Source organism: Ostrinia furnacalis, unplaced genomic scaffold (assembly GCF_004193835.3).
Source record: "Ostrinia furnacalis isolate ACB-3 unplaced genomic scaffold, ASM419383v2 OfSCF0682, whole genome shotgun sequence".
Classification (NCBI taxonomy): Eukaryota; Metazoa; Arthropoda; class Insecta; order Lepidoptera; family Crambidae; genus Ostrinia; species Ostrinia furnacalis.
This window is the reverse complement of record NW_021130921.1, coordinates 238,515-266,193: the sequence shown is the minus strand read 5'-3', so window position 1 is coordinate 266,193 and position 27,679 is coordinate 238,515. Positions and strand designations below refer to the sequence as shown.

Genomic DNA, 27,679 nt, shown 5'->3' with positions numbered 1-27,679 from the left:
AACAAAATTGTATAATTACAGCAATAAATAAAATTGATTTATGGATTTTCCCTTGCACGTGTCTCATCACTAGTCCCAAAACACATGGCAGTTCGTAAGAACTAAGAACGAAGTGACTCAAAGTGTACCAATTTCTTTAATTAATTCTTCCAAATCTCATTTCTTTCCAATCCTAACAATAAGAACTTGGTCGCACGCTACGTTTAGTTTCTTGACATTTAGCCAAAGTAGGCAATAAAAGCGTGTTTCGTTAGTGAATAAAGCTAAGTATTGCTTAATTTCATTAGTGGAGACCACGCTATAAAACTAGTCGTTTGTTGCTTTTGCCAAGTATGGTGCCTTTGTACGGTATTTTGCTAAATGCTGTATTATGTAATTTAATGATTTCAGTAATTAATCGTGCAATAATATTAGCCTGAATAAGAAGGAATTTGAATTTGGAATAAAGTAGGTATGTATCAGATTCATACCTACATATTAATCCTGGACAGTCAAATTTTGACATACCTACTTTGGCGTAAATAAAATTAAAGGTACCTAGACGACGTAATTGTCACGAAAAAAGTGTTCACATGAGCATGCTAAAAACTAAAAATGCTCATTTAATAAAAATTACTAAACCAAATCAAATCAAATTTTTATGGGACTAAATGGCAACTATTCCGCATCGATGAAAACATGACTCACGTAAATCGGCTCAGAAATCTCGATGTAATCGGTGTACATACATAGAAAAAATGCTAATTCTCCCATAAACGTAATTCTCCTATAAAAGCTAATTCTCCTATAAAAGTTTCCTATAAACTTTTTACCAGAACAAGCCAACAAAAGAGTTTTGTGATTACTAAACCCAACTTGCTATGAAACACTTTATCATTCTTTCCAACTGCGCTAACAGTAACACTATATTTCGAAGTGAAAGAAGTTATTTTCAACCCCCTTTTACAAACATTTACAATTTGCGTCAACTATAAAGAAAAAAGCAATAACCTAGGTCGCAAATCTCTCCTTCGTCCGTTTTTTCAGTACATTACAAACAAATAGGCTTAAGAAAAACCATAGTGGAGATAGGATGCGGTAGTTTCTCCTTATTATTATTGGTGTTTTGGGCCTTCATTTGCGCCAGCTCGATCAAGTTTGATCTATTGTGGCAGCTCTTGTGTTTAGAGTTCACTGCTTAGTCCCGTTGAGTCTATAAATTTCCAGATTCCTTATGATAATACCAGTTTTTATGTAAAGTCAGTAAATACAGAGCCAATGCATACCACACAAAAATGACGAATAAAATCAATACAAAATTAAAATAGCACAATTAGGCAGTCTTATTGCTAGCAAGGGATCTCTTCCAGATAGCCCAGGGAGAGGATGGTATGAATATTTAGCTAAATCAGTTCATGGTTTATACAGGGTGTTAGGTAAATGGGTATATGAGCCGACACTAGCCCAAGTTAACATGGTCATATAAATGGTATGGTGAAGTCAGAAATTTGATATATTATCATCATTTTATTTTTTTTGATTTTCATACAAAATTAATTTTATAAAATCCGATTTGTATGAAAAATAAAATAATTAAAATGAAGATATCTATTTTCTGACTTCACCATACCATTTATATGACCATGTTAACATGGGCTAGTGTCGGCTCATATACCCATTTACCTAACACCCTGTAGAACTAATGAGATGTAGTTTAACTTTTTTAAACACCATCTACTTCATTAAAAGACATGTAAAAATGATAATTATCATTATAGACAGCGCAAGACCAGAGCTTGTGAAAATCCTTGGAGGAGGCCTTTGTCCAGCAGTGGACGTCATTCGGCTGAAACGAACGAAACGAAATGATGAGCAATAAACTAGTGATTGTAGAACGTATGTAACAGTAAAGTGAAATATTGATATATCATAAATTATTGAGTGATCCTACTTTACCTTTATTATGTTGTAGAGAAAAGAAACGTTAACAAGTCTAAGAAACACGCTGAGTGTACCGAATGGCTTAAGTTGTGCAATTTGTCGTTAATAAAATCTTATTGATTTCTTTTTTCGTAAATTGAACTTTATCTTGTAAGCTCTAGAGCTTATTCTATAATACTTTTATATATTACTTATATTAAAGTATTCTAGAATACTTTTCTAAGATTAGAGTAATTCCAATGCTAGCACTCGAATTTTAGAAGGATTTAGATGTAAATTCACCGTTATTTAAAAAATCAATTTATACTGTACTAGCGGCCGCCCGCGACTTCGTACGCTCGGATCCCGTTTTACCCCCATTAGGGGTGCAGTTGCGTAAAATCCTTTCTTAGCGGATGCCTACGTCATAACATTTACCTGCATGCCAAACAGCCTGACCCGTCCAGTGGTTTGGGCTGTGCGTCGATAGATCACTATGCCAGTCGGTCAGTCAGTCAGTCAGTCACCTTTGAGTTATAATATTTAGATTGCCAATTTTATAAAAGTAAATCACTATATTACTTGAAAGATTATGATAATAATATGAGTGGTTTTATTTAGTGCTATTATTTTTCTGCAAAAGTATTACTTTTTACTTGCCTCGATAATGTTTTGACAAGTTTACCTTTATTAGAAGCTGGTTACCATAATTAGGTATAATGCTTGAGAAGATTTTAACTTGGTTATACTCATTTTGCCCAGGTCACCGCTCACCGTTTAAATCTAGGGTTATAAGAGTGTTATGTGAACAAGAAAAACATATAAAATATCCTATTGGATAAGGCTCCTCCTTTTTGAAGTCGGTTAAATAGAAAATAACATGTTTCTTTGTCTATTTAAAATTGTAGTTCGGACTAATAACTTGTTAAACAAAATTTGATAAAATTTGACAACAGGGTTTAATAACAGATTTTAATGGCACATTAATATTATTTTTACAACGAACACAACAGCCCATTGTCAAAAGAAAACACGATATTTTTGTTGCAATCGCACTTCGCCCGGTTGCAGCAGAGTTTTCCCTAGCGGGCTTTCCCCTGAGCCAGGTCTAAATGCGGCGAAAATGGAGTACCTATCGCATTAAATTTAATTGCAACGGCCTCTCACTGCAGCAGCGCAGTATAATGACGTCATTACTGTAATGTTATGACTTAAGTTTGCAGTTGCAGGAGGCCACTGGTGATATTGAAAACTTAGTGAAACCTTTGGTGGTGGAACTATGTATAACTATCTTTTGCCCGCGGCTTCAACCGTGTGAAATTTAGTGTCACAGATCGGCATAAATTATAGCCTATAATAATATGTTAATCTGGGTTACAAACAATAATACTGTAAAGTTTCAACAAAATCCGTTCAGTAGTTTTTGCGTGAAAGAGTAACAAACATCCAGACATCCAGACATTGAAAATTTCGTATTTCTCGTAATATTAGTAAAAAGTAGGATTAGATTTCCGATGAATTTGTGAAAGAAAAGCTTTTTAAATATCTTACAGGTTGTAAAACAATCTTTAGTGTACTTACAAGTATCTACTACTACACTCGCGAGCAAAAGTATGGAATCACTTACATGAAGTTGTTTCCACGCGATCTTGTGTACTAACGAATTTGTTAGGAACAAAAAAAGTGGCACCATTTTAAAGATTAAACTTTTATCTTTAAATTGATACCAAATTCATTTAAATCACACCAGTATAAAGATATCCCGGCTGATGTGAAGAAGTAACGAAAAAGACATGTATCAACTGTTTGACACGTCGCTAGTTGCGGCCTATTTACCCCCTATAAAAGCACGCGTTTTCGGATTTTTGCTTTCACACGTTGATTTATACACATCTCCGCTTCTTTTGACACTTTACCTGGGATTCTACACTTTCAGAAGCAGCACAAATTGTTGCACTATTGCAAGAAAGGCTCAGCCAGCGGGCTGTCGCACGTCAGCGCCACATAAGCCAGTCCTGGGTTTCGAAAGTTTACTCGCTAACAGCTATCCTACGAACATTTTTGAGCTCTTGCTGGACGTCGATTCCAGTCAAATAACGATTTCATAGAGAGGTTGACATGAAAAAACGGTCTTCCCTCTGCGATGTGCACCGGCGCTGTTCAGTACTTGGTCTCGGGATAAAGCCACTAGTCTCCCGAAAGCGTCTTGAAACTTTCGAAACCCAGGACTGGCTTATGTGGCGCTGACGTGCGACAGCCCGCTGGCTGAGCCTTTCTTACAATAGTGCAACGATTTGTGCTGCTTCTGAAAGTGTAGAATCCCAGGTAAAGTGTCAAAAGAAGCGGAGATGTGTATGAATCAACGTGTGAAAGCAAAAATCCGAAAACGCGTGCTTTTATAGGGGGTAAATAGGCCGCAACTCGCGACGTATCAAACAGTTGATACATGTCTTTTTCGTTACTTCTTCACATCAGCCGGGATATCTTTTTAAATACTGGTGTGATTTAAATGAATTTGGTATCAATTTAAAGATAAAAGTTTAATCTTTAAAATGGTTAACTTTTGCTCGCGAGTGTAGTAGGTAGTACCAGTAATACCCAACATTATTATAGTCCCTGAAGTGTTACATTAGGTACCTATATTTTTTATATTGCTTACAATAGTAATTTTTATATTTATCTTATTCGCATTTAGATTTGTCTTTTAAATCTGATTCCAAAAATAATACTTATGAATATAACATTTTCTGTCATATGCTTTAGTCTATTTATAAGAATTCATAGAAACGATTTTATTTACGGAAAATCAATTGTATTCACCAAAACAATCAAAAATATTATTATTTGAAAACATTTTGCAACAATTCATTGTAAGGCGAGCCTAACCCGAACAAAGGTTGGAAAATATCCAGGTATTTTCGCGCCTTGCAAGCCGATTTACACTTTGCGAGTGTCAAAAATTCGCGTCCAGCTTAGAGAGGTCCCAGACGAGCGACTTATGTCGGCGACTGCTTGTGATAGTGGTAGGCGACGGTCAGTGACTGTAGGCGACTGTCAGCGACTGTAGACAACTGTCAGCGACAGTAGGCGGCTGACGGTGACTGTTTCTGACTCGCGCTTTGCGCTGTCATGACATGACACACTCTGAGACATACGTTAGTAACTGCCCGTTTTTGAGAGTCGCGTGACGAGAGAGAGAAATGCATATCGGCGACTGTCGGCGACCAGCGACGGTATTCGTGTTACGTTGGCAACAGATTAGCAAGCTGAAGTGGCAATGGGCAGGGCACATGGTACGCAGAACTGACGACCGATGGGGCAGCAAGGTTCTGGAATGGAGGCCGCGTACCGGAAAACGCAGCGTGGGATGTCCACCTACAAGGTGGACCGACGATATCGTAAAAGTAGCAGGGAAGCGCTGGACGCAGGCCGCTACCAATCGATCAACGTGGAAAGCATTGGGGGAGGCCTATGTTCAGCTGTGGACGTCCTATGGCTGAAATGATCATGATGATGATGATGATGTTGGTGACGGTCGACTAATTGGAATATCTGTTGTCGGCGATATCAGCTGACTGATGTCGCAAGCAGTCGTCAATATACTGTAGCTCGTCTGCAAGCTCCCTTACAAGTGTCAAAAATTCGCGTCCAGTTTACACGATCCGAGGTCTGAGTTTTAATGAAATTCTTTCGGTAAACGTTTCTTTTTTAGGTCTCGTCGTAATAACTCGGTTTGCGCTACATTTTTTGTAGGATTTTAGCACTTGTTATTCGAGCTTTATTACGCTTGTGGGTACGGAAGCGTTTTTGCAAGCGTTATTCTGTAGTTTTTCTTTTGCACGCGATGATACAGAGCAAACTGGTTTGTCTTTTTTGTATTGGTTTGAAGAACAAAATTAAATGAGAAATGCGAGTTTATTACTTTAACTCCTTTTACCATAAAGTGCACTCCCAACTCATTTAATGCCATCGTAAATCTTTAGGTAATACAATTTCTTTAGCAAGTGTTTGGGAACCCCTTATAGTCCTTGCATCCCATGGTAAGTATCATTTGAAAATCACAACTGAAAAAAAAAAGGTAAAAAGTTGAAAAACAAACGAACATTCTAAATCCCTTAAAGTTAAAATAATCCAACCTATTCTTCACAGAAGCAAAGCTAAAATAACCTTCCTTCCTTTTCTTTAAATATTAGTCAACAAAATAAAAACAAAAGCACATCTAAGGCCCAGTTTTTTTTCTTAGTTAAAATAACTAATTGTTAAATTTTGCTACTAATGGTTAAATATTAACAAAATGTAAACAAATAGTTAAAAAATGTACTAAAAGTCAAGCTAACCATTGTTCGAAAAACATTTTTCTCTGATATTTAACCACTTGTCATTTGACATCTGTCAAATTTGACCATTGGTTATTTTAACTACCAATCAAAAAACCGGGCCTAAGACTATTAGCAAACACAATTCCTTTCTCCACTCTCCACACAGATTACGTAAATCTAGCGTCGCTGGAATTGGCCTAATTAGTACTACAGCCTCCATCAGACAAGACGGAAAGTTGGCCCTTAATGAGCCTATGGCACGAATGCTAAGGTGTGTCTCCACCAGAGATGAGGAGAAACTGAGCGATGAGAAAAGTAAGACTTTAATCACAAGGTCTTAATGGACAACATTCTAGTTTGAGCCATAAACACAAAGCCTTTAAATAAGCACATAAACACCATTTAAAAACACGTGATTTCAAATAGTATTCAAAAATACAAAAATATAGAATGATAGGTCAAGATTTCTAACCATAATAATAAATTAATTACATCCATATTTTTTAGAACTCCATCTAGAAAAACTATGTATAAAATATTCAAATTATAAAGCATTCGAAAACTTTTAACTTACCTCAAATATCTACTTATTGTACATACCTGCATATTAAACATAACAAAAGCTTTACATTTTTTGTAGAACATTCATCAAAGAGAAACAATATACTACGCTCAAGAAAATATTTAAGCCAATGATTGGTCCTTAACCCGGTTAGCGTGAAAAATAGTCCAAATCCTCCATTTGCATCTAGCAAAGTATGAATCTAGTTTTAGAGCTGTTACTGCCTGTGTCAGTGTCTCACGGTTGCCGGTTCCCGTCAGCTCTCTAGTGTATATTCAGGCTTAGCTCAAGCCAGTTTGCAAGTGTACAACCAGCATTATATTTCTTCCCAGATGTTCACATGTCGACGCGAATTTCCGACGTTTCTACCAGGAAAGTACGCCGCGTGAACGCCACAGCGACAGTATAAATCATTTCTCTCCTGAATACAACTGCGGAGGTAATTTCGACCTTATTACGATAGTCACAAAAACTGAATCAAACACACCCAAATGAATGAGTTCTTTTTGTGTTTATTGGTTTGGAAAATTAATGCTGTCATCTTTAAGCCTACTTTCAAATTGAGGTTCAATTTTCGAGTAAAATTGAAACAGAATCTTGCTTTTTTCTAAAGCCGTATTAACGACATTTATCATAATGTGAAAGGAAGTGTTTAAAAGAATTTAATGTTCATTGAATTGTCACCTGCGGCTGTAAGTTCGAATCTCGTGAGGGACAAATGAGAAACTTTCTTCATTCGTTTAATAAAATAATAGGATTAAAACCATGTCAGTCGTAGAGAGATCAAAGGTCTAACATGGCATCTTTTTAATTAAAAATATATTATGACCCTGATGTCATCTACGTAAGGGCATCGAACCCAAGACCTACGCAGATGCAACTAAACGATATTAATAATTTATTAATTGCACTTTGAATACAGTCTCAAAACAAAAGCAATTTGCCCATTGCGTTGTTTCAAGAAACTCAACAAATACATCAAGGCAAACTTCACAATCCCCCAGCGAGTTTGTATGGACTTCCAGACAATGAAGGGTTGCGACAGTTTGATAGATGAACGCTAACGATTTTCGGGTACTAATCGGGGTAAGTGCGAAGACCGAAAATGTTAGGTACCTACAAGAACGTGTATGTTAGAGATTTTAAAGTACAATAAGTGTGCAGTGCCTTGTTGAAATTAAAAGTAGCCTAGTCAAGTTAGCATCAAAATTCTCCTGAAAAAGGTGCTGACAATAGTGACTGAGTTTCTTGCGCTGCTTCTTCTCAGCACTGGCTTATTTAATGTCCCGATGCAATGATGGGGTTAGAGTAATATTGGGTTTGGGATGTGTAGGTAATAGTGCTTTATAAAAGCCTTTTTGCAAAAAAAAACTTACCTTTCATGATGTTTTTTGTTTCAGCTGGAACCCTTCAAAAATATTTAAAAATACAGATTTATTATGCGATAAATAAATAAGTTTATGAGTAGGTACACTCCCTAATTCAACACCTAAATTGAATGATCAAACGAACTTACCAAGTGAAGTTCGATCTAAATTATCCTGTTTTCGCCGAAGAGATTTATTTTACCATGTAGTACCCCTGTACGACAACCCAATCCGCACACAATATTCAGCGAAGTAGTATTAAAAAACAAAAGAGCGGGCAACCCCACCCCTACCACGCTGTGGGCTCGGTGTCCGAGCGGTCTCATTATATTTAGAGAAGAGATGACATTGACGTTTACCTCCAGGGAAGAAGATATAGAAATCTTCGGGTTGGGAGGGACCTTAAATCTCTTCGGCGAAAACAGGATAATTTAGATCGAACTTCACTTGGTAAGTTCGTTTGATCATAAAAAATGGCTACTGGTTAACATCGCGCGTTAACTTGGAGCTAAAAATGGGTCAAAGTTACGCGTCGTGTCACAACGCTTATAATAAAAATGTACGAGCACTTGCACAAAATAGTTGTTACAACCAACCTTTTGTTGGGTCTAATTCTCGTCACTACACTGCACAACTTAAAATAATTACGTTTTTTGTCGGTAAAAACGTCCTGGTGACGTCACTTAAGCATTTTTCTTATACTGCGTGCGGTCGTTGCGCGTGCGCACAAAGGAATGAGACCGCTCGGACACCGAGCCCACAGCGTGGTAGGGGTGGGGTTGCCCGCTCTTTTGTTTTTTAATACTACTACGCTGAATATTGTGTGCGGATTGGGTTGTCGTACAGGGGTACTACATGGTAAAATAAATCTCGGAGGCGAAAGCAGGATAATCTAAATTATCAACTTTAAAAGGCGAATACTACCGAAGTCCGTACGTCAGTATTAATTAGCCCTTGGATAGTTACGGAACTGTTCTCATATAAAATTTAGTTCAGCTAGACGTGTCCAATCGGATATTACCTTTCTCTTAAGCCGTGCCATTATCCTTTTCACCCAAACGGTTGGAGTGCGGTTTCGATCATCAGTGTAATGGCGGTCGGCTCGGACAATTCTGGCAGTTACCTTGACCACAATCTGTGGTTCGCACCAACGTTAATGGATTTGAGTTAATTGTCCAAAATTTTAGCTGTTACCTGTAATATTTCCTAACTTAGGCTGAATTGCACCATCTAGCTTTGACCGTGACTATAACGATAACCGGTGTTTTTTGTATGGAGTTTGATTTTTGACGTTTGTCAAAGTTAAAGTAAGATGGTGCCATCCAGCCTTAGAGACTGCTCAGTAATTTGTTGCTACACTTAACACTATCACAGGAGCCATTCTGTTAGGTTTGAAACTTTTTCTAATTATAAACAAAGTCACTCCCGCTGGTTGTACGCTTTCCTAGATCTTTAAGACTAGGCGCAGACCATCGATATTTAGTTGGCCGATAGTTGGGCCCGATTTTAATTTGTATGAAGAATCGGCCAAATCAGTCGCGGCCAAGTGCGCGCACTTCCATACATGCCCATACTGATCGATCAAATGCCCGACTAAACTATCGGCCGTCGAAAAATCGATGGTCTGCGCCTAGGCTAAAACTAGGCAACGGATTTTAATGCAATTTTCAGCAAAGAGTGATAAAGAAGAAAGTTTATACGTATAATAAACACCCATGCGAAACCAAAGGCAAGGTTTAGAGATTTTATTTTTGACGTTTATAAGAGCAAAGCATTGCCACCAAAACGGCGCGGCGCTAGTTTTCTTTGACTTAACTTTTATTTTCTTCTGATTAATTTCGTTGCGGGTCAGTAAGCTTAACTTTCCTGAAACTTGGCCGTGGTTGGATTTTACTAGCAGCTATTCTGTAGATCCTGGTTGCACAGTGGTGAGAACGAGATTAGAGGCGGAAATATTTTATTTTATAATATTTTTTCGTAAATGTTACAGTCAACAGCACATTAGCTGGCTTATGATACGTGACGTGATAAAATCTTATCGTTGATTTTATTCGACAAATTTATGAGCTTATCGCGTAAAATCGATAAAATGCCGTGATAAAAGCTTATCGTGGCGCCCTTCCTAGGCCTACAGAATCTAGTTTTGATGCAAAATAACTCCTATTACTAACACATTACAATGCAGAGTTTAGCTTGATAAACTCTACTGCCAGTTTTCACACATAAACAAAGCCTTTAACAAATTCTTAGCAAAGCCCTTAATGAAAGAAGTATATGTACAGGGACATGCGTCGATGCGGCAAAGTCATTAACGCCTAATGTTCTTTTTCTTACCAAAGAAAAAACACACGAATGTAATTATGGTGAGAGCTGAAAACTGGAGAATTGTGCGAGAATAATGCGCTTTGAAATTTCGCAATGCGAGTTCTTTTTAACTTGTAATTAACACAATATTTGCTAAAGAACTTTGGTTACCCCACATTGGAGTTACGGGGTTAATAGTAAATAAAATAAAAGATGGATGTTCCCACATAGAGCTACGGAGTTGTTTAAAAATAAAGGACGTTAAAGGTCCACGAAATGTTTCCAGTAAAGAGGTTAGCTTTTTGATTGAGGCTAAAATAATATTGTTGAATAACATCAACTTCATGTTTTAGAAGGTTGATAATTTGGGATAAGGAGTAAAAATAATTTTTTTTTGCTACTTAATATTTATAAGTCATGCGAATATTACATTACATTATACGTTCTAAAACTGAAGTAAATATTATAATGATTTAAAAGTTGTACAATAGGCACAGAATAATGGCGCTCTTTTTTGTTGCAAAATCACAATACGTTGCGAAACAAGTTCTTCCAAAATTAATTTTAATCTTAAATGTACAGTCATTTAGGTAAAAAACAAGGTAGAGACAACAGCACATCAGCCTAAATCGATTGTCATATCGCACTGACTACAATCCTACTAAATAATAATATGCTATCGTGTTTAGGTTAGTAGACAAGGGTAGAAGGTGACACTTCCTTATCATGAACAGTTTTTTTTCGTCTCAGCCAAATGATGTCGACTGATGGACAACGGCCTCCCCCAAGGTTTTCCACAATGAGCGGTCCTGCGCTGCCCGCATCCAGGCTCTTCCCGCGACCTTTACCAGATCGGTCCACCTAGTAGGAGGCCTGCCCACGCTACGTCTTCAAGCCCGTGGTTACTCGAGAACTTTCCTGCCCCAACGGCCATCGTCTCTACGAGCTATGTGCCCCGCTCACTGCCACTTGATCATCAACAGTTATAAAAGAAAAGTCACATCTCATAATAACGTGCATAAAACAGTAACCATACAGAATAATGATAAGAAATGAATTAGAAAATTTCAATTCAAAGCGGCGCTCGCGTTATAGCCACTCCGCTTCGCGCCGTAAAACAAAATTGTGAAGCAGGGATGTTATGGATATCCGTAACCGTAACCGAAACTTTCGGATATCCGAAATAAAAAATATCTGTAAGCGTAACCGATTCAAAAGTTTCGGATAGTTACGGATATAGGTAGTTTAAAATTGCTTTTTTTGTTTAGCATTATAAAGGCATAATAGCCTGATTTACCTTTATACCATCTAGTATCAATTTTTATTTTTTTATTACTTTTTATTCGATGTAAAGTGTGTGGCCATGAATGAACCGTGTTAGACAACTATTGTAATTTGCGTTCTAAAGCACAGATATCCGTAACCGTAACCGAAACTTTCGGTAAATAAAAAAATATACCAAAACCGGTATGATATTATTATTCCTATATCCGTAACCGTATCCATAACCGAAACTACATATACATAACATCCCTATTGTGAAGGCTCGTATGACGGCACTAAACGTACGGGCCACTAAAACTATCTTTACGGCATTTGGAACCGTGCCGTATGAGTGTTACGTTTTCAATTCGTCGTTTTTGTAAACGGTTATGATAACTGTAAGTTATTTTTTGTATTATTACTTGGTTATTATGAAGCGATTAGTAGAGAAGTAGGTTATTTTTAGACTAGAACAATGAAATTATTAGAATCTATTTATTATTTTGTGGACTGTAAAGTTGTATTGGACTTTTCAGTGGGTTTAAAATTGCAATATCTTATCAAACTAGGAGCATTTAATCACATAAGTAAATTATTTTAAATGAGGTGTGCTCCACTTCAAAAACGAACTAAGACCCACAACACATGAAAAGGTGAGATGTTTCTAAAACAAAATTATTCTATTACTTTAATTAGGTAGATACATATAATGGTATTGAAAGGAATAACGAACTTACAGAACATTAATAAAATGACATAAATATATGTAGGTATTGTTACAGTATGACAAAGGTTTTCTATTTGCATATAACTACTCCACGTAACTTATTCAATTCCAACCTTATCCAGTTGTTGACGCTTGTCCAAACAATGTATTACAAACATAGTATTCACAAACAGTATTCACAAACATAGTATTCACAAACCAAGCTTTGTGATTCAAATCACTTCCCGTAATATAACATCACGTAAAACAATTTGGAGCCCTTATCCCACCTTCAGAACACAATACACAAGTAGACCAGCGAACTTAGATCCGAGGCTATCTTATAAGGGCCAGCGCAGACCTGGCGAGGTGTGGTGAAGAGACCGAGAAGAAAATCTATGCTTCTATCTATACTAATATTATAAATGCGAAAGTAACTCTGCCTGCCTATCTGTTTTGCTTTCACGCCTAAATCACTGAACCGATTTTGATGAAATTTGACATAGAGATAGTTGAGTCCCGGAAAAGGACATAGGATAGTTTTATCCCGGTTTTTGAAATTGGCACGCGCGCGCTAAAGTTTTTCTGTGACAGACAAAATTCCACGCGGGCGAAGCCGCGGGCGGAAAGCTAGTAATAAATAAGACTCTATTTTTTTCTTACGGTTAAAAAAAAGCCACGTCAAATTAAAAAAATACTTTTTTTCGAACTGACCATGCTAGTAGCCTTGAGAAGCATTTCCAGCTTTGAAAGACAGTAGGTGGGCGAAGTGAGCTCTAGCAAGTAGCTGGAAGTTGCTGGATGCAGGCCGCTACCAACCAGGCAATGTGGAAATCTTTGAAGGAGGCTTATATTCAGCAGTGGACGTCCTATAGCTGAAATGATGATAATGATGGTGATTTTTATATCCTTGACCTCTTCCCCCTCTAAACGCCTCACGTAATACTTAAATTTATGCCCCCTTGACGTCTCTATCTCGCTTGTAAACTGTTGATTTTACATTGTCTAAAGTCAGGTAATGGTAGCGGCCTTACTCGGTCTCTTGCTCTTGTTTCGATCTCTTGTCTCGGTCTTTTGTTTCGGTCTTTTGTTTCGGTCTTTTGTTTTGGTTTTTTGTCTCGGTCTCTTGTCTCGGTCTCTTGTCTCGGGCTTTTGTCTCGGTCTCTTGTTTAAGTCCTTTGTCTCGGTCATTTAATTTTGTCTCTGCCACTTTTAGCGACGCTTACAATCTCATGCTTTGCGACCAAAACCACACTTCCTCGCCAGGTCAGCGATTTTGTGAAAAATATTATTGGCAGGTAGTTGCTAATTGCTCATAAGATAGGCCCCCTTAATTTAATTTATTGTCCGTGGTGCATAATCTTTTCTTAAAGGTTTTAAACCTTTGTTTGTCACCTGTCATCCGCTTTGCAATGGAGGGAAGTCGAACCTTAATTTCGAACTCCTCCTATGTTCTTCTGATTAATTTCGTTGCGGGTCCATCATCATCATCATCAACAGCCCTTTACAGTCCACTGCTGGACTATGAGCCTCCTCCACTATAGTGGAGGGTTTTGCCATAATCTCCACGCTTGGCAGGCGGGTTGGAGATCGCAGTTTAAAAGATTGATGTTTTTCAGAGAGCGCTGCTGCCCATTCTCTGTTTGATGTGTAGTCCCTAAGTCGCCTCTTACGACACCCGCGGGAAGAGTAGGGGTTGGTGACAAATGTATTCTACTCTGCCGTCACCACACGGCTTGCGTTTGCGCCACACGTTGCGGGTCCAATGACAGTTTAACTTTCCCCCGGGACAAACTTGGTTTTTGTGGCGGTCAAGCTGTAGATCCTGGCTACACAGGAGTTGCAGTGGTGGGAACGAGAGGTGGGAATAGTCCCGTTCCTCGCCAGGTCTGCGCTGGCCCTTACATAGGTATACACCTAGAAATGTCATAGATCTGAGTCGATTGGTCGTGTCTAGGCGAGTCATGATGTTGTGACACGGGTCTTAAACGACTCTAGAATACAATGATATCTCACTAGGCACTGGATTATGCTGATGACGTAGCCACCGTGACGTTGAATTTGAATTGATAACGGCCTCCATTATCCCTTTCAATTGAAAACGGCTGCATCTCAAAGGTGAGATTAGATATCAACTAGTTTTGCCTGTAATGCCACTGGCACACTTGTTAAGAATTACTTAAGTCAGTACTAGTTCTAAAGAGGAGTTGAAATAGCGATTGTTATCGAAGCAAAATTCGAATATTTCAATTTGCATACCTAAGGCAAGAATAATGTATTCGTAGTAGTTCATTCGTATACTATAATCGTTCATGTGTTATTTTGGAAGCAAATTATTTCAAAATACGTCTCCGTATGTCAGAAAGTATTCTTTGATAGTTCGTTACACGTTTTAGAATCTAAAATAATGGATAAAATAAAATTATCTTTTTTACAGAGGACTTAACAAGTAGAAAAACAAAGAAAACTTGTAATTATATTCAATCATGATAATAGAAAACTAAATAGTACATTAAACAAACTACATAATCTTAACTGTGCCAAAAACCAAAATTACAAACAAAATAAACACGTAGGCTGAAAAATATTCCGCAAGCAAATACCACCCGTTATTTCTACACAACCCCGTAAAACGTAACAATAATATTTTACGGTGTAACGAGAGCCAAATCGTAATCCCTCAATTGGCTTTTAATTCAAACAATTACGTTATAGCTCAATTAAAGTTCATCCGCTTAATTGCGCCATGATAGGGTAATACGGCTCTGTACAACCACAGCCGATGGAGAACAGACAGTCGTGTGTGTTACATGCTAACCTGATATGGCACTTGTTCTCAGTCGGTACACTCTTGTTAGAGTGGTCGTGGTCATCATTGTGAATCACGATGAGTGATGTTCCTCGCAATACAGCGCCATTCTCGCCGACTGCAGCTTTCCGGGCACTTTCGCTAACCGAACACTTAGTTGCGGCCTTGATCTGGTCCGTCCATCTAATTGGTGATCTACCACGTGGTCTGGTGCCTTCAACTTTTCCCTGCACTACGAGACGCTCTATGGAGTCATTACTGAGGCGAGATATTATGGTACAGTCAGCGCCAAATAGTTTGTGACACCCAAGTGACCAAAAAGTTGACAGCACGACCTTATTCCAATTGTAACAAAGACGTGTTGCGAACTTATTGGCTACTTTGGGTGTCACGAACTATTTGACTCTGACTTTACACTTATTAAGAAAAGACGACATCATAATTTCAAACGAAATTATAATATCAAAACTATTTATATTAATGATATTAACCCGGCGTCAATGACGCTGGGTCATATTGACCCGAGGCATTTTCAAACGTTCATAATTTTTTTTTGCGTCCATTTTGTGGTTTGAGCGTTCGTATAGCTGGAGATACAACCTCCCTAAGTCCATTCCGTTAGTTAACTCAGTGTTACTCCGCTTGAGTAGCGAGATACATAGGCTTCAAATCAAAACGGGTCATTATGACCCGGCGTCATAGGTGGCGCGGTGATTTTGTGACTTACTTTTATTCGCTTATTTTGTGTTTAATGCTAGCTTATGTTGTTCTTTTTTAAGTTTTAGTCAAAATGTCTTTGTAAAACGGCCCAGCAAGAATGAAGCGTTGCTGGAAGAGTCGGATTCCGAGATTGAAGAATTTCAGGCTGTAATAGCCAGAACTTAGAAATGGCAACAAATGTGAAAAATACGCAAGTAATGTGTACTCAGTCTTCGGATAATCTCGACCTTGCATTAGTACTACGCCGGCAAGTGCGTCATGCCACATTTACATGCCCAGACCATTTGATTACATACTGCACCAGTTGCAGCAGTTCCATGGCTCTGAATGATGAAGTAGAAGACTGATCTCTTTGTATCTGCACATAAGAAGTTGATTTTATCTCTTTTTCACTATATAACATTTTTGATTCCTATTAATACTAAAAATCTTTACCAAAAACAAAAAATATAGACTCAATGTGTTTCTATACATGATTTTTTAATGTTTTGTTTAAAAATTCATAAAAAATGATTTATTTCATGTATTCGTTTTATTTTTGTCTTATTAACTCAGTAAAGAACCCTATATATGTACATGGACAGTAATTAAAATTAAGATTACTTGTTCAATTTCCTGAATGAAATGATCGAAGAAATATGGGTCAATATGACCCGGGGTCATCGTCTTTGCAATTATTTTCACGTCATTGGCGCCGGGTTAATTAATTTTCACAGTTAAGTCGGGAAAAGATTTCGCATGCAAACAATAAAAAAATTCTCCTAGGTCAAATCTATATCTTTAGAAGCTATTATAAAAGTAATTTTGTAAGTAGAGCGTTCTATGTAGCAGAATAATTTTGTATATTGTCATAATAATGACATCAATATTACTGCCATTCCTTTCTTCGGTAATGCCATTCCTTTATTCCAACCACCACACTTGAATATAATTTGTTATAAGGAAAGTTCTTGAGTGGCGACCACCTTTGCAGGACCGATCTTTGTGGAAATCCTTGGGGGAGGCCTTTGTCCAGCAGTGGACGTCTTTCGGCTGAAACGAACGAAGGGCAGAATATCTAGTTAGAATTAAATGTGTAGCAGCCGCCATCGTTCCACTTCCATGCGACATCTTGCTAATAATCTGTTCTACATTTCCTTTGCATGTGGCATACGGTTCCAATTTGATTACCAGCGGTTGCGGGAGCGGGTGAATCGTTCAATCGACCGTTCGCGCCATATTTGCAACTGTTCCACTTTATTATCTGCCTCCGCGACCAAAAGTATTGGGCTGGGAACTCATTTAATGGGAAATTATCGATTTACGTTGGTAGAGTATGATACTGTATAAAGGATTAAAACGGGGAAAATAGAGCGTGAAATCTGCGTGGGCGAAAAAGTCTGACTCCCCAAATAATGCCCCAAACTGTTCAATTTGTAATGCGGTAGAAGATTTGCAAAACTTGCTGTCGGAAAAATCAAAGGGAGTGCCAATTCTTGACGAGTCAACAACCTACACATCTCAGTATCTGATGTGGGGATTTTTCTATTTTAGCACAACCTGTGCCCCTTACTAATAAAAAGTTACACACTCGCTAAACAGAAGTTTAAAATTACATTAATATATTGTTTAAAGTAGTTTAAGTTAGTAAGGGTAAGTGTGTAACTTATAAAAAATTAAAAAAAGCCTTCGCAGGATATAACAATTATACTCATATCACCTGTCAAACAAAATTATTATCTAAGCCCATACATAAAACATGGCTAATCCAAAACTAGTACTTCAACTTCAGCTTTGAATCCATAAAGAATATTCGTGGCAGAAATAAAATGGCAACATTAACAAAACTTACCGCACGAAGTAAAAACTTGAGGCACACATAATGGTTCGATCGTGACCTGAAACCAAATACCAGTCCAGAATTGAACCGTGTGTAATTCCAGAATTTAAGAACTAATAAAAGGAGATATATGGAAATTTTAGTGCGTCGCTATAAATGTTTGAGTGCTGAAATACTAGCCTTTTTCAGGATGGTGTGATGCGGTGTACATTGTAATGAGTTTTGAAATTTACTGCCTGTGCCTAGTCCTGAATTAATACAATCTGAAGGTTTCGAAAACGAAGAACTGTCGGCCGATGGTGCATCAAGGTTCTGGAGGTACCACATACAGATGAACCTCGTAAAGGTTGCAAGAAGGCGCTGGATGTAGGCAAAAAAACAATTTTCCAAAAGAAGTGAGGACTTGGAGAAGATTTAGTTTCATGTCAAATTACTAATTTCTTTCAAAATTAATAACTTTATTAAAAAAATATCAGTATCCTCCTAAAATGTAATGTCAATTCTAAACCGTAATTCTTGGATATAGATCATAATAAATGCAAGAGGAACACGACTCAATCCAAATGCTTTCTTAATTAAATACTTATTCCTTCAAAGGAAAAATTAAGAGAAAAATGGCTTTCTTTAAAATTAATTAGCTAATAATCTCAAATGTTATAGGACTGATCTCTTCATTTTGAGCAATTAATTTTAATACGTGATGATTTTTTGCGATTTCATTTATCTAATACCAGTATAAATTAATATTATTTTGGGCTATTTACGTGTAGAATACTTACTTATAATAATAATTATAATATGTTTTTATGTCCAACATTATTTTGGTGAAAATCAAATGAAAATTCGTTGAGCCAAAGGACTGAGACAATTATAAAGAAGTGAATAAACGATATCTGTTATGTTTACAATAAAATACGAATGAATTTTGTTCTTTAGTTTCCTTTTACAAACCCAATTTTTTTATTAATCAATCTTGTCGTAAGTACTTTTTTGTTTACGAGCAAGAAAATGGTGCCTTTTTTCTACGTGCGCTATAATGCCCGTAAGTAAATATATCAAAAATTCCGCCCAACATACATTTTTACACACTCTAAAGAGGCGTAAAGCATAACGTTAATGAACCAACAAAAACTGTCCCGAGCCCAGGTGAGTTTGCCGCCAAAATTCACAGACCAGTCCGAGTTTCGGGCTATTACACCTGCGACCTGAATGGACGACCTAATAACTGTCTGTGTGTATGCATACGGCCAAAATGTTTGCGAGATTAAAGTGTAAGAGAAATATGACTTCATAAGGAGACTCTAGCGTCTTGTACGAAGCTAGTGTAATACAGGGTGTAGTGTAATTGAGTAGTTCTTGAAACTACGTTATCACGTGTAGAGTGTAGTAATGCAAAATATAGTAGACTAATTAGTAGTGTGTGTAATTAAGTGGTAGAAGAATGCGATAGAATCTATATCCACGGGAATATGTGGCTGAAATGATGATGATGATAATCTTTACATTTTGTAGTTGTTATAAGTGTTATAATTTTAGAATGAAACTGCTTTTGCCTGTAGAATTCTTCAAGATAACACCCACTCGGTTGGAGTGTCTATCGCGTGCCAGTGAAACTAGCCTAAAATAAGCCCAGATAATTTGAACTTTCCTGTATGAAAATGCCAGTTTATACTGTGTGGGTGTAATGATAGAATTCAATTTGCTAATGTCACAGTGTTGTTATGAAAATAGAATTTATTATTGAATTGCGATGCCGGTTAAAATAAACAGGGTGAAAAAATTACAATGCGAGCTGTGTTTTAGTTTACTGCGAATACATAAGAAGTTTTGTGAATGTTGTAGAGAAAATAGAGTCATGTACTTGACAAGTTATGAATTAATGTTAAAATAACTGCCCCCTCTTAATTTTTTAATAATAGCATCACAAAAATCTAGTCTCAGGCTATGATTACCTGTTATTTAGAAAATCATAATCCCAACTAATATTATAAATGCGAAAGTAACTCTGTCTGTCTGTCTGTCTGTCTGTTACGCTTTCCCGCTTAAACCTCGCAACCGATTTTGATGAAATTTGGCATAGATATAGTTTGAGTCCCGGGAAAGAACATAGGATAGTTTTTATACCGGTTTTTGAAACAGGGACGCGCGCAATAAAGTTTTTCTGTGACAGACAAAATTCCACGCGGGCGAAGCCGCGGGCGGAAAGCTAGTGGAAAATATACTTACTTATATTATTATTTTGACTGACATAAGAAAAGGTAAGGTTATTCTAACCATGGGGTCTCATACACATTTAATTGATTTTTGCAAAAAAAAAAAATATTAACATCAATCTTTTACAAGCTTAATAATTAATAAAATAAAGATTGTAAAAGCTTTGCTATACTTTGATCTCTAACTATGTATTCGGCTTCAAGTGAAGCGATATAAATAAAACTTGATGTTTTGATTTTGGATACCATTATATTCACCCTGTATGATAAAATATTAATACAATTATTTCAGTATCCTCAAAAACAATTATTTTGGATCCATTGTAAATAATAGCTAGTCAATGGAGTTTCGAGAATTCGAACCAAAGTAATCCTTCATCTCTTATGTTTAAGCACGTTATTTGCCTAAATTAATTTACATTATTATGTCCATTAAAATAGAAGCATTAATAAGAACAATGGGCAAATTTCTATGGAGCTTAATTTAGAAATCTATATTAATGAGTTTTGGGAAAAAATCAAGGAAAATATTGATCAATTTTGGAAGAAAGGATTTATCATTCAATCATTTTCCTTATTGAGTTGGTTGCTTTGCCCACTTAGTCGTTTCTTTGTCTTTAATATAACACTAAATAATCATATGTAGTGGAATGATTAATTAAAGTCAAGGTAGTGGAATAAAAAATCAAATCGTGTTCATACGTACTTTTACCAGAATAATATTTTCTTATATATGTAAAAACAACTCATCATCGCTCCACTTTGAATTCTATTATTCTTCATTATTTTGAATTATTAGTTTTTCACAATGGACATCGTCATGCGGCGCTGTCTAGTTCTAAACCAAGAAAATAATAGCACTACCTTAACCTTTAAAGTATTAAATTACTATTAGATTACAATACACTTAAAAGCGACCGTCACAGTATTCTAATTTTCTAGGTCAAGCATTCCAAGGGTTAAGGAACGTAAAATATCTTGAGCTTTCAAGTAATAAAGATTGTTTTGTCCGCTCTAAGCCTGGGCCAGCTGGCGTGACCATAAGCCTAAGCGACGGCCATAATGGCCAGTGAGAAGGGTCACGCGTATTTTGTAGCCAACAACGGTCCCACCGCAAGTCGTGGCGATGCACAAAATTGGCCCATGTCCTTCTGTGGCGACGCCAGTGTATTTTGAAGATCTTATTCGTATCGTTATTCTTTTTAATTGGAGTTTAAATTGTTATTTTAATTCTGATTTTTATTTTTGCTAAATAACGAAAATCTAGTCATATGATAACGGAACGGTGAAGGGGTCCCACTGGCCAACTCGTGATCCGAGGAACGCGAGTTCAATTCCCACCACCGTTTGATTATTGTGGTAAACCTCGTAACACAAGCATATTTAATTTTAGCTTACGATGAGGTATAGTAATAGTAAGTATATTCCAGAAGTTTGCTAAGAAAAAAGGTTACAAATCATTAAAACAAACCAGATGAAGAAGACAAAAGAAGTCAAATAAAAAACGTATTCGTATACTATTCGTATTTGTATACTTCATCCATTGTTTAAACTCTTTTATCCCCTTTTAACTACGTTTAACTTCTGGCCTTACCGCTAAAAGGTCACAAAAAACAAAAACTAGTAGTTGCAGTAATATCGCATAATCGTCTCATCCAGTAGCACAAGTTAGATGCTAATAGCTAGTTAGCAACCATTGTAGCTCCTAAGCAATGGCCTCGGTTCTTTAAAAAACATACCCCTTTTTCTAGCACAGTCGGGTAAAACCCTATGAATAGTTCATTACGACGACTTTAATATATCGGGAATAGTTGAGCTTTTTCAACGAGCTTTAGCTCCTGAGCGTAGATTTATCTGAAAAACTTGCTTGCAGTAGAAATAATGAAGTCTGAAGAAAATTAAAGTGTAGAAATATAATGTAATCGTGGCAACTGTAGAAAGATGAGAATTTTGAGAAACGTAAAAAGGTACGCGAATAGTACTGAAAAATCTTTTCAGTTACGTTATTTCAGTATACTTATGTCGAGCTGTATGTGTAGACAGCCGAGTCTCTTTATAACCTACTCTATCTATTCTACTCTCTTAAAAGAGTCAAACAAAATAACCACCCACTAATTGACAATTTAAGCGGTTTTATGGCTAAAAATACCATTAAAGAAAAACCTACATATTTGACATTGACCAATTATGGAACTAATTTGCAATTAATAGCTTTATTTCGCTATTTTAACAGTCGAGAAAAACCGTTTGAAGTTGCAACAAAGGTACCTTAAATTTTCATAATCGTTCCATACAAATCTTCCACAGATTTTATCCCTACATGATAAGCGTAAAAGTGCCAGAATTTACGGGTATCTTTATTGGCCGGTTGTAAAACAAGTAATAAACAACCGTACACAAATTATAACGCGTGCCGAATGCTCATGACAGGCCCCGTTTTTATAGTCGATGGTCATTCGGTTGCAATCCGAGCTGTGATTTTTTGGGCGAATGTAAGTAAAACTTGTCTGTTTTCCGATTGTTTTCGCGTCAACAGAGTTGAAAATTGGCTGGAATATTTTTTGTGACGTTAACAGGGATGCTACTACATATTTGCGGTATTTCTGGACCGATATGAAGTACAAATTTTCAAGAAGAGGTGTTGTAACTCACATTTCAAAGGCCGGCAACGCACTTGTAACTCTCCCGGGGCTGCGGGTGTCTATGGTCGGCGGTAATTACTTACCATCAGGTGATCCGTTTGCTCGTTTGCCTCGTGTCCCATAAAAATCACATTTATTGAAATCACTACATAGTAAAAAACAAAGTCGCTTTCGGCTGTCTGTCCCTATGTATAATGCTTAGATCTCTAAAACTACGCAACGGATTTTGATGCGGTTTTTTTAAATAGATAGAGTGATTCAAGAGGAATGTTTATACTTAGCACTCATGCGAAGCTGGGGCGGGTCGCTAGTATTACATAAACTATCAGCGTAGTGTTGGACGAATAAAACACTAGTACCTACTTACGTTGATGTATGTACTTTAGCCCTAGATTTAAATACGCAAAGCTAAGCCGAGTTTGTGTTGTTCGAGCAAATCTCAGAAACTAATGCTTTTATTTTATTTTTAGCATTACGACAGGATTATTCGCAGAAAAGTTAGCTATTCGTTGATTTAACGAAGCAATAATTCCAAGAAATAAATCGTTTTTAACTGAGTTAGCATTTTAAGCGGAATTTTTTGACAGACCTAAAAACTATGTCAATTTCACTGTTGGCTCGACACTATTTTAATTTACCTCTATTCTGAGAGCCATTTTTCTTTTCTAACAATCACATAACATCATAATAACACCACATCTACCTACGTTTCCCCATATCCTTTTGTAGCCTTATGGGTACAAAGTTATGGGCAACATAAGAGGTCATACGAAATGAGTGATAGAATGCAATAACATCAGCAACATTCGTATGTTATCCCGTGAATGATGACATTTGCATTCACAATCCTAAATACGGAGCCTCTGGCTTTTAGGATATAGTAAAAATGTAAACAGCAAGTTCAATTAAAACAACAAGTGACAAATTCTCCCACTTTGTTTTTGACATATCAGCAATTGTTAAGTTGCTACCGTCTGACTTAAATTATCTTCCTACATTAAATGTGGTCCTTCGAGCCGGATGTGGTTCAATAAATTATATCTGAAGCTGCGAAAGTTATTGAGGAAGCATTTAAAGCAATTTCTTGTACTAGGTACTACTACTATTGAATACCTACTCTGTCATAATGTCGAGTCAAGTACTTAATGACCGGAAAAGAGGATTTTTAGATGTCACTTCAAGCAGACGTGGTCTTACTGTATAGTCTACTTCTGTTACATGAAGTGTGTTTCCCCATTTAGACATCTTATGGTGCACTTTTGTGTATTACGGGTATAAACTTAATGTCAGTCATTTGTTCCTTCTTTTTTGTTTTTACTTTTTACTTCTTTTATGGCTCTGTCTCAGAAACTTAATTTATCACCCAAAAATAATAAATATAATAATAATAAATCTTTGGACAATTTCACACAGCGCCAGCTAGCCCCAAAGTAAGCAACTTAATGCTTGTGTTATGTTAATAAAATGTTATTTACTACCCTGCCTGCTGTGTTTGAAGTCGGTGTAAAGCCCGGAACAGAGTGAGTAAAACTATTGTGTAACATTAAAATGTGTTGAGCCTTAAGAACATTATTCTTTCCAAACTAAACCAACAGCGTAAAAAGTGGCCAATGGAGACTCCCACATAAAACACCAAAGTCAAACCAATAAACCGTCTATTGGCAATACACCCGATTGCAATTTGAATTCCCAGCTTGAAAAACGCGTAGCTAACGTCTTTTAATATTTATTATCCTATTTCGTGAAAAATTTCACCGATTTCCTTAAAGCACCGTGGGGCCATCAGCATCGACACATGAATTTATTAGCCAATAAGTCGGCACAATCCAGTTCGCCTTGTAAAGTAATACAGCGGGGTTCAGTTGGATCTATATACGTCGGGAACAGTTATTATGATGTTCTTTAATTGAATTGAAACTAAAATTATGGAATTTAAGCAAAGAACGGAACGGACTCTCAATTTACCCATAGTGCATAGTGGCAAAGTAGTGGATTCAACTGAAACCGTAAAATTCTTGGGTCTACATATAGATAGCAATTTAAAATGGCAAAGTCATATAGATTTTGTGTGTAAGAAACTTTCCCAGTCATCATACAGTCTTTACCACTTATCAAAAAAAGTAAATCTCCCTGCGTTGGTCACGTCTTACCATGGCTTCGTAGCTTCCAGATTGAGGTACGCCATAATCTTTTGGGGAAATGCTACTAAATGGGATAGAGTATTTAGGTGTCAAAAAAAGTGTATACGTGCTATGTGTGGCTTGAAGAGAACTGACAGTTGCAAACCTCAAATCAAATCAAAATCAAATCAAATCAAATCAAAATCATTTATTGCATAATGTAGGTACATATTATAGGTCACATAAAAAATATATTGTTCAGCTACATCATACCATATCGGCATGCAACAGAATCAATTTTTCGTGATTCAAGAAATTATACAAAAGAATTAAATTAAATGTCACAATAATAATTAACAATGTCAAATTTAGTAGATAGAATTTAATATTACATTAGTATGTCAATTTGTCACATAGATTTGATAATAACAAGGTCAAACAAACAATTTATGTAGAATAATGTCTTTAAATGGATCTATCCAGGAGGAATTCGCTAACTGAGTAGTATGCTTTATCAATTAAAAAGTCGTGTAGGATTTTTTTAAAAATAAATAAGTCTTCTTTATTTCTTATGGTATGTGGTAATTTATTATAAATTCGCGGTGCCATACCTGGTAAGTTTTTTGTAAACAATGCTGTTTTGTGTTCAGTTGAGCATATTCTGTTTTTGTGTCGTATACTTTTATGTACTGAGAATAAAGGAGGATTTCTTCTGACAAATAAACATNGCGACGCATCGACAGCCCTAGCACCGAGCGCGGAGATTTTGACAACCCTACGGCTGCGCGGCCGCACGCCGCACGGACCGAGTTAATATAAGAGACGGCGGCGACCGCGGGCGCCTAGCATTCGCTCGGGAGCCATCGTAACAGCCAGACGATCGCGCGCGCGTCTACGGCTAATTACGCAAGAGTCCCTAGCGAATAGCTACCCTCACTGTTCCCACTAACCTGGCTCGATAGGACTTTCGGCTCGCGCGGTTTCCGTGACACGAGCGAACCATCGTTGCCTGTATACACATTACAATCCTTACCGAGTGCATGCTTTACTCAATCCCGACCTGCGGTAGCAATCCCGCTGCCACCCTTCCTGGATTCCTCCCCCACTCGCCACGTAGGTCCTAAGCCTTTTTACCTTTGGTACTCGAACCCCCACTTCGTTGACCTCGGCACAGAATAAGTAATAGTACAGGTACAGAAGGATTACTCCGCAAGACGATTTAAATAAATGCGAGTCTTGCTACGACGCGATACAGTGGAATTCAGCTCGCACAGCACTACGTACCTACAATTTTATTCACCTACAAGTTTTGTCTCTTTCTATCGCGTGTCTCTGAACTCTTCTTACGCTGTTAGGGTTGCTGTCTAGTGAAAAAATAATTAATCTACTTATTTGTAATGAGGTACGTATGTAGGTAAGTATGCATTCATTATGGAAAACCTTCATAGTAGGTTAGGTTCCTATACTATCCTAAGAATTATTGATTAACTACATGACCAACATACCTTTCAGCATCTTTGGGAAGCGAAAAAAAAAGATAAATCCGGTAGATTACTTTTCGAATTTAAACACCCGAACGCCGCACAATATTTCTTTCTACACACAATATTAAATAATACTTCGACACAATATTCATAGAATTATAATCATACTACAACGCACGCCAGCGTCCTGACGAGCGAGCGCGTGACACTCTACTGATATAATACCCGCCGGCGGGGCGCTTCGCTGTAGGTAATTATCGGATGTGCCGCGCGGAGTGAGCCAGGCCTGACCTCGGTTACCGATTTGGTGAGCGGACCGTCCTACCCCCCTAGTTTATAAGTATCCAAACTAATACTCGCTAAACCTCGCACAGGGCGCCGCCCCTCTCGCGGATTACGTAAACTAGTCTCGGGACGCGAACCGGGCGCGTCGCTATCCCTCTTGTCATAGTAGATTTGCAATTGTGGAATAACTTACTCATTGTTTAAATAATAGTAATTTAGAGTCAGTGAAACTAGAATTAGTAAACTATTGTAGAACCTGAATTATAAGTGCCATTGTGTTATTGATTGTGCGTTTCCTTGGTCGAATATCCCTGTAGGCATCCTGGATAGGTACACATCCCTCATCGCAGAAGGCGAACTGGGACTTAGTACTAAAGAGCGGGGTGTCAGACTGAGCTAGCTAAGACGCCCCGTTGCAGATTTAAGGATTTAAAGTAAGGTTTACAACTTTCAGTAGGTTTAATTTGACAGATTGATCCTATGCATTTCTTTTGGGCTCTGAAAGCTATTTCCCTGTCTGTAGAATTTCCCCAAAATATAATACCATATTTTAAAGTTGATGAAACATAGGCATGATAAGCAATAGGGTGGAGCACGGTTGTATGGGAAAAAAATTTTTTTTAGTTTCGAAGTTCTAATAGGGGGGGATTTGTGCCTTATATGAAAGTATAAATAACTGTAATTTTTTATCCCATTTAATGAATATCTTCTGCCTCCGCAGTGACTTCAAAATTTTAAAATTTTATTTAAAGTTGAAAGTCGTCTAAGGTGAAATATTGCGCACTATTTATTAGTAAGAAGGTATTAAATGACAGATAATTTATAGATTAGATATTTACTAAGGTAATATAACAAGAAATACATACAAGAATTAGATAAATTACTTTAATTATTATGCTTGAAAATCCTTTTTTGATCAAAATTTAGGCATCACGTTTCGCGATTCCAACTTGACTTTTATTGCACCTTATTAGTGACTTTCTGGATGCAGTGAGAAATAGAATCTTTGATCGTAATCTTCACAGGTCTCTCAACAGCTTGAGTGAGGTAGAGAAGCCTTAAAACAAAGGTTTGCTCTCACCACCAGATTTGACAATGTGCTGAATTTCTTAGTCAAATAAATATCTCAAAAGCGGCTGTTTGGTTAAGTAAATTAAATAAATATAT

The 27,679-nt window shown here is 37.1% G+C and overlaps 2 long non-coding RNA genes across 2 annotated transcripts; one reads left to right on the top strand and one right to left on the bottom strand.

Annotated features, from left to right (window-relative positions):
* Positions 1 to 3,251: 3,251 nt before the first annotated feature.
* LOC114366785 (uncharacterized) lies at positions 3,252 to 27,679 on the top strand. The gene is made up of 3 exons (XR_003657051.1): positions 3,252 to 3,262; positions 5,901 to 5,903; positions 27,093 to 27,679. It is a non-coding gene; the product is annotated as an uncharacterized LOC114366785 (long non-coding RNA).
* Positions 25,877 to 26,619, bottom strand: LOC114366784 (uncharacterized). Its single transcript, XR_003657050.1, has 2 exons — positions 26,519 to 26,619; positions 25,877 to 25,907 (listed from the first exon to the last, which is right to left on the bottom strand). It is a non-coding gene; the product is annotated as an uncharacterized LOC114366784 (long non-coding RNA).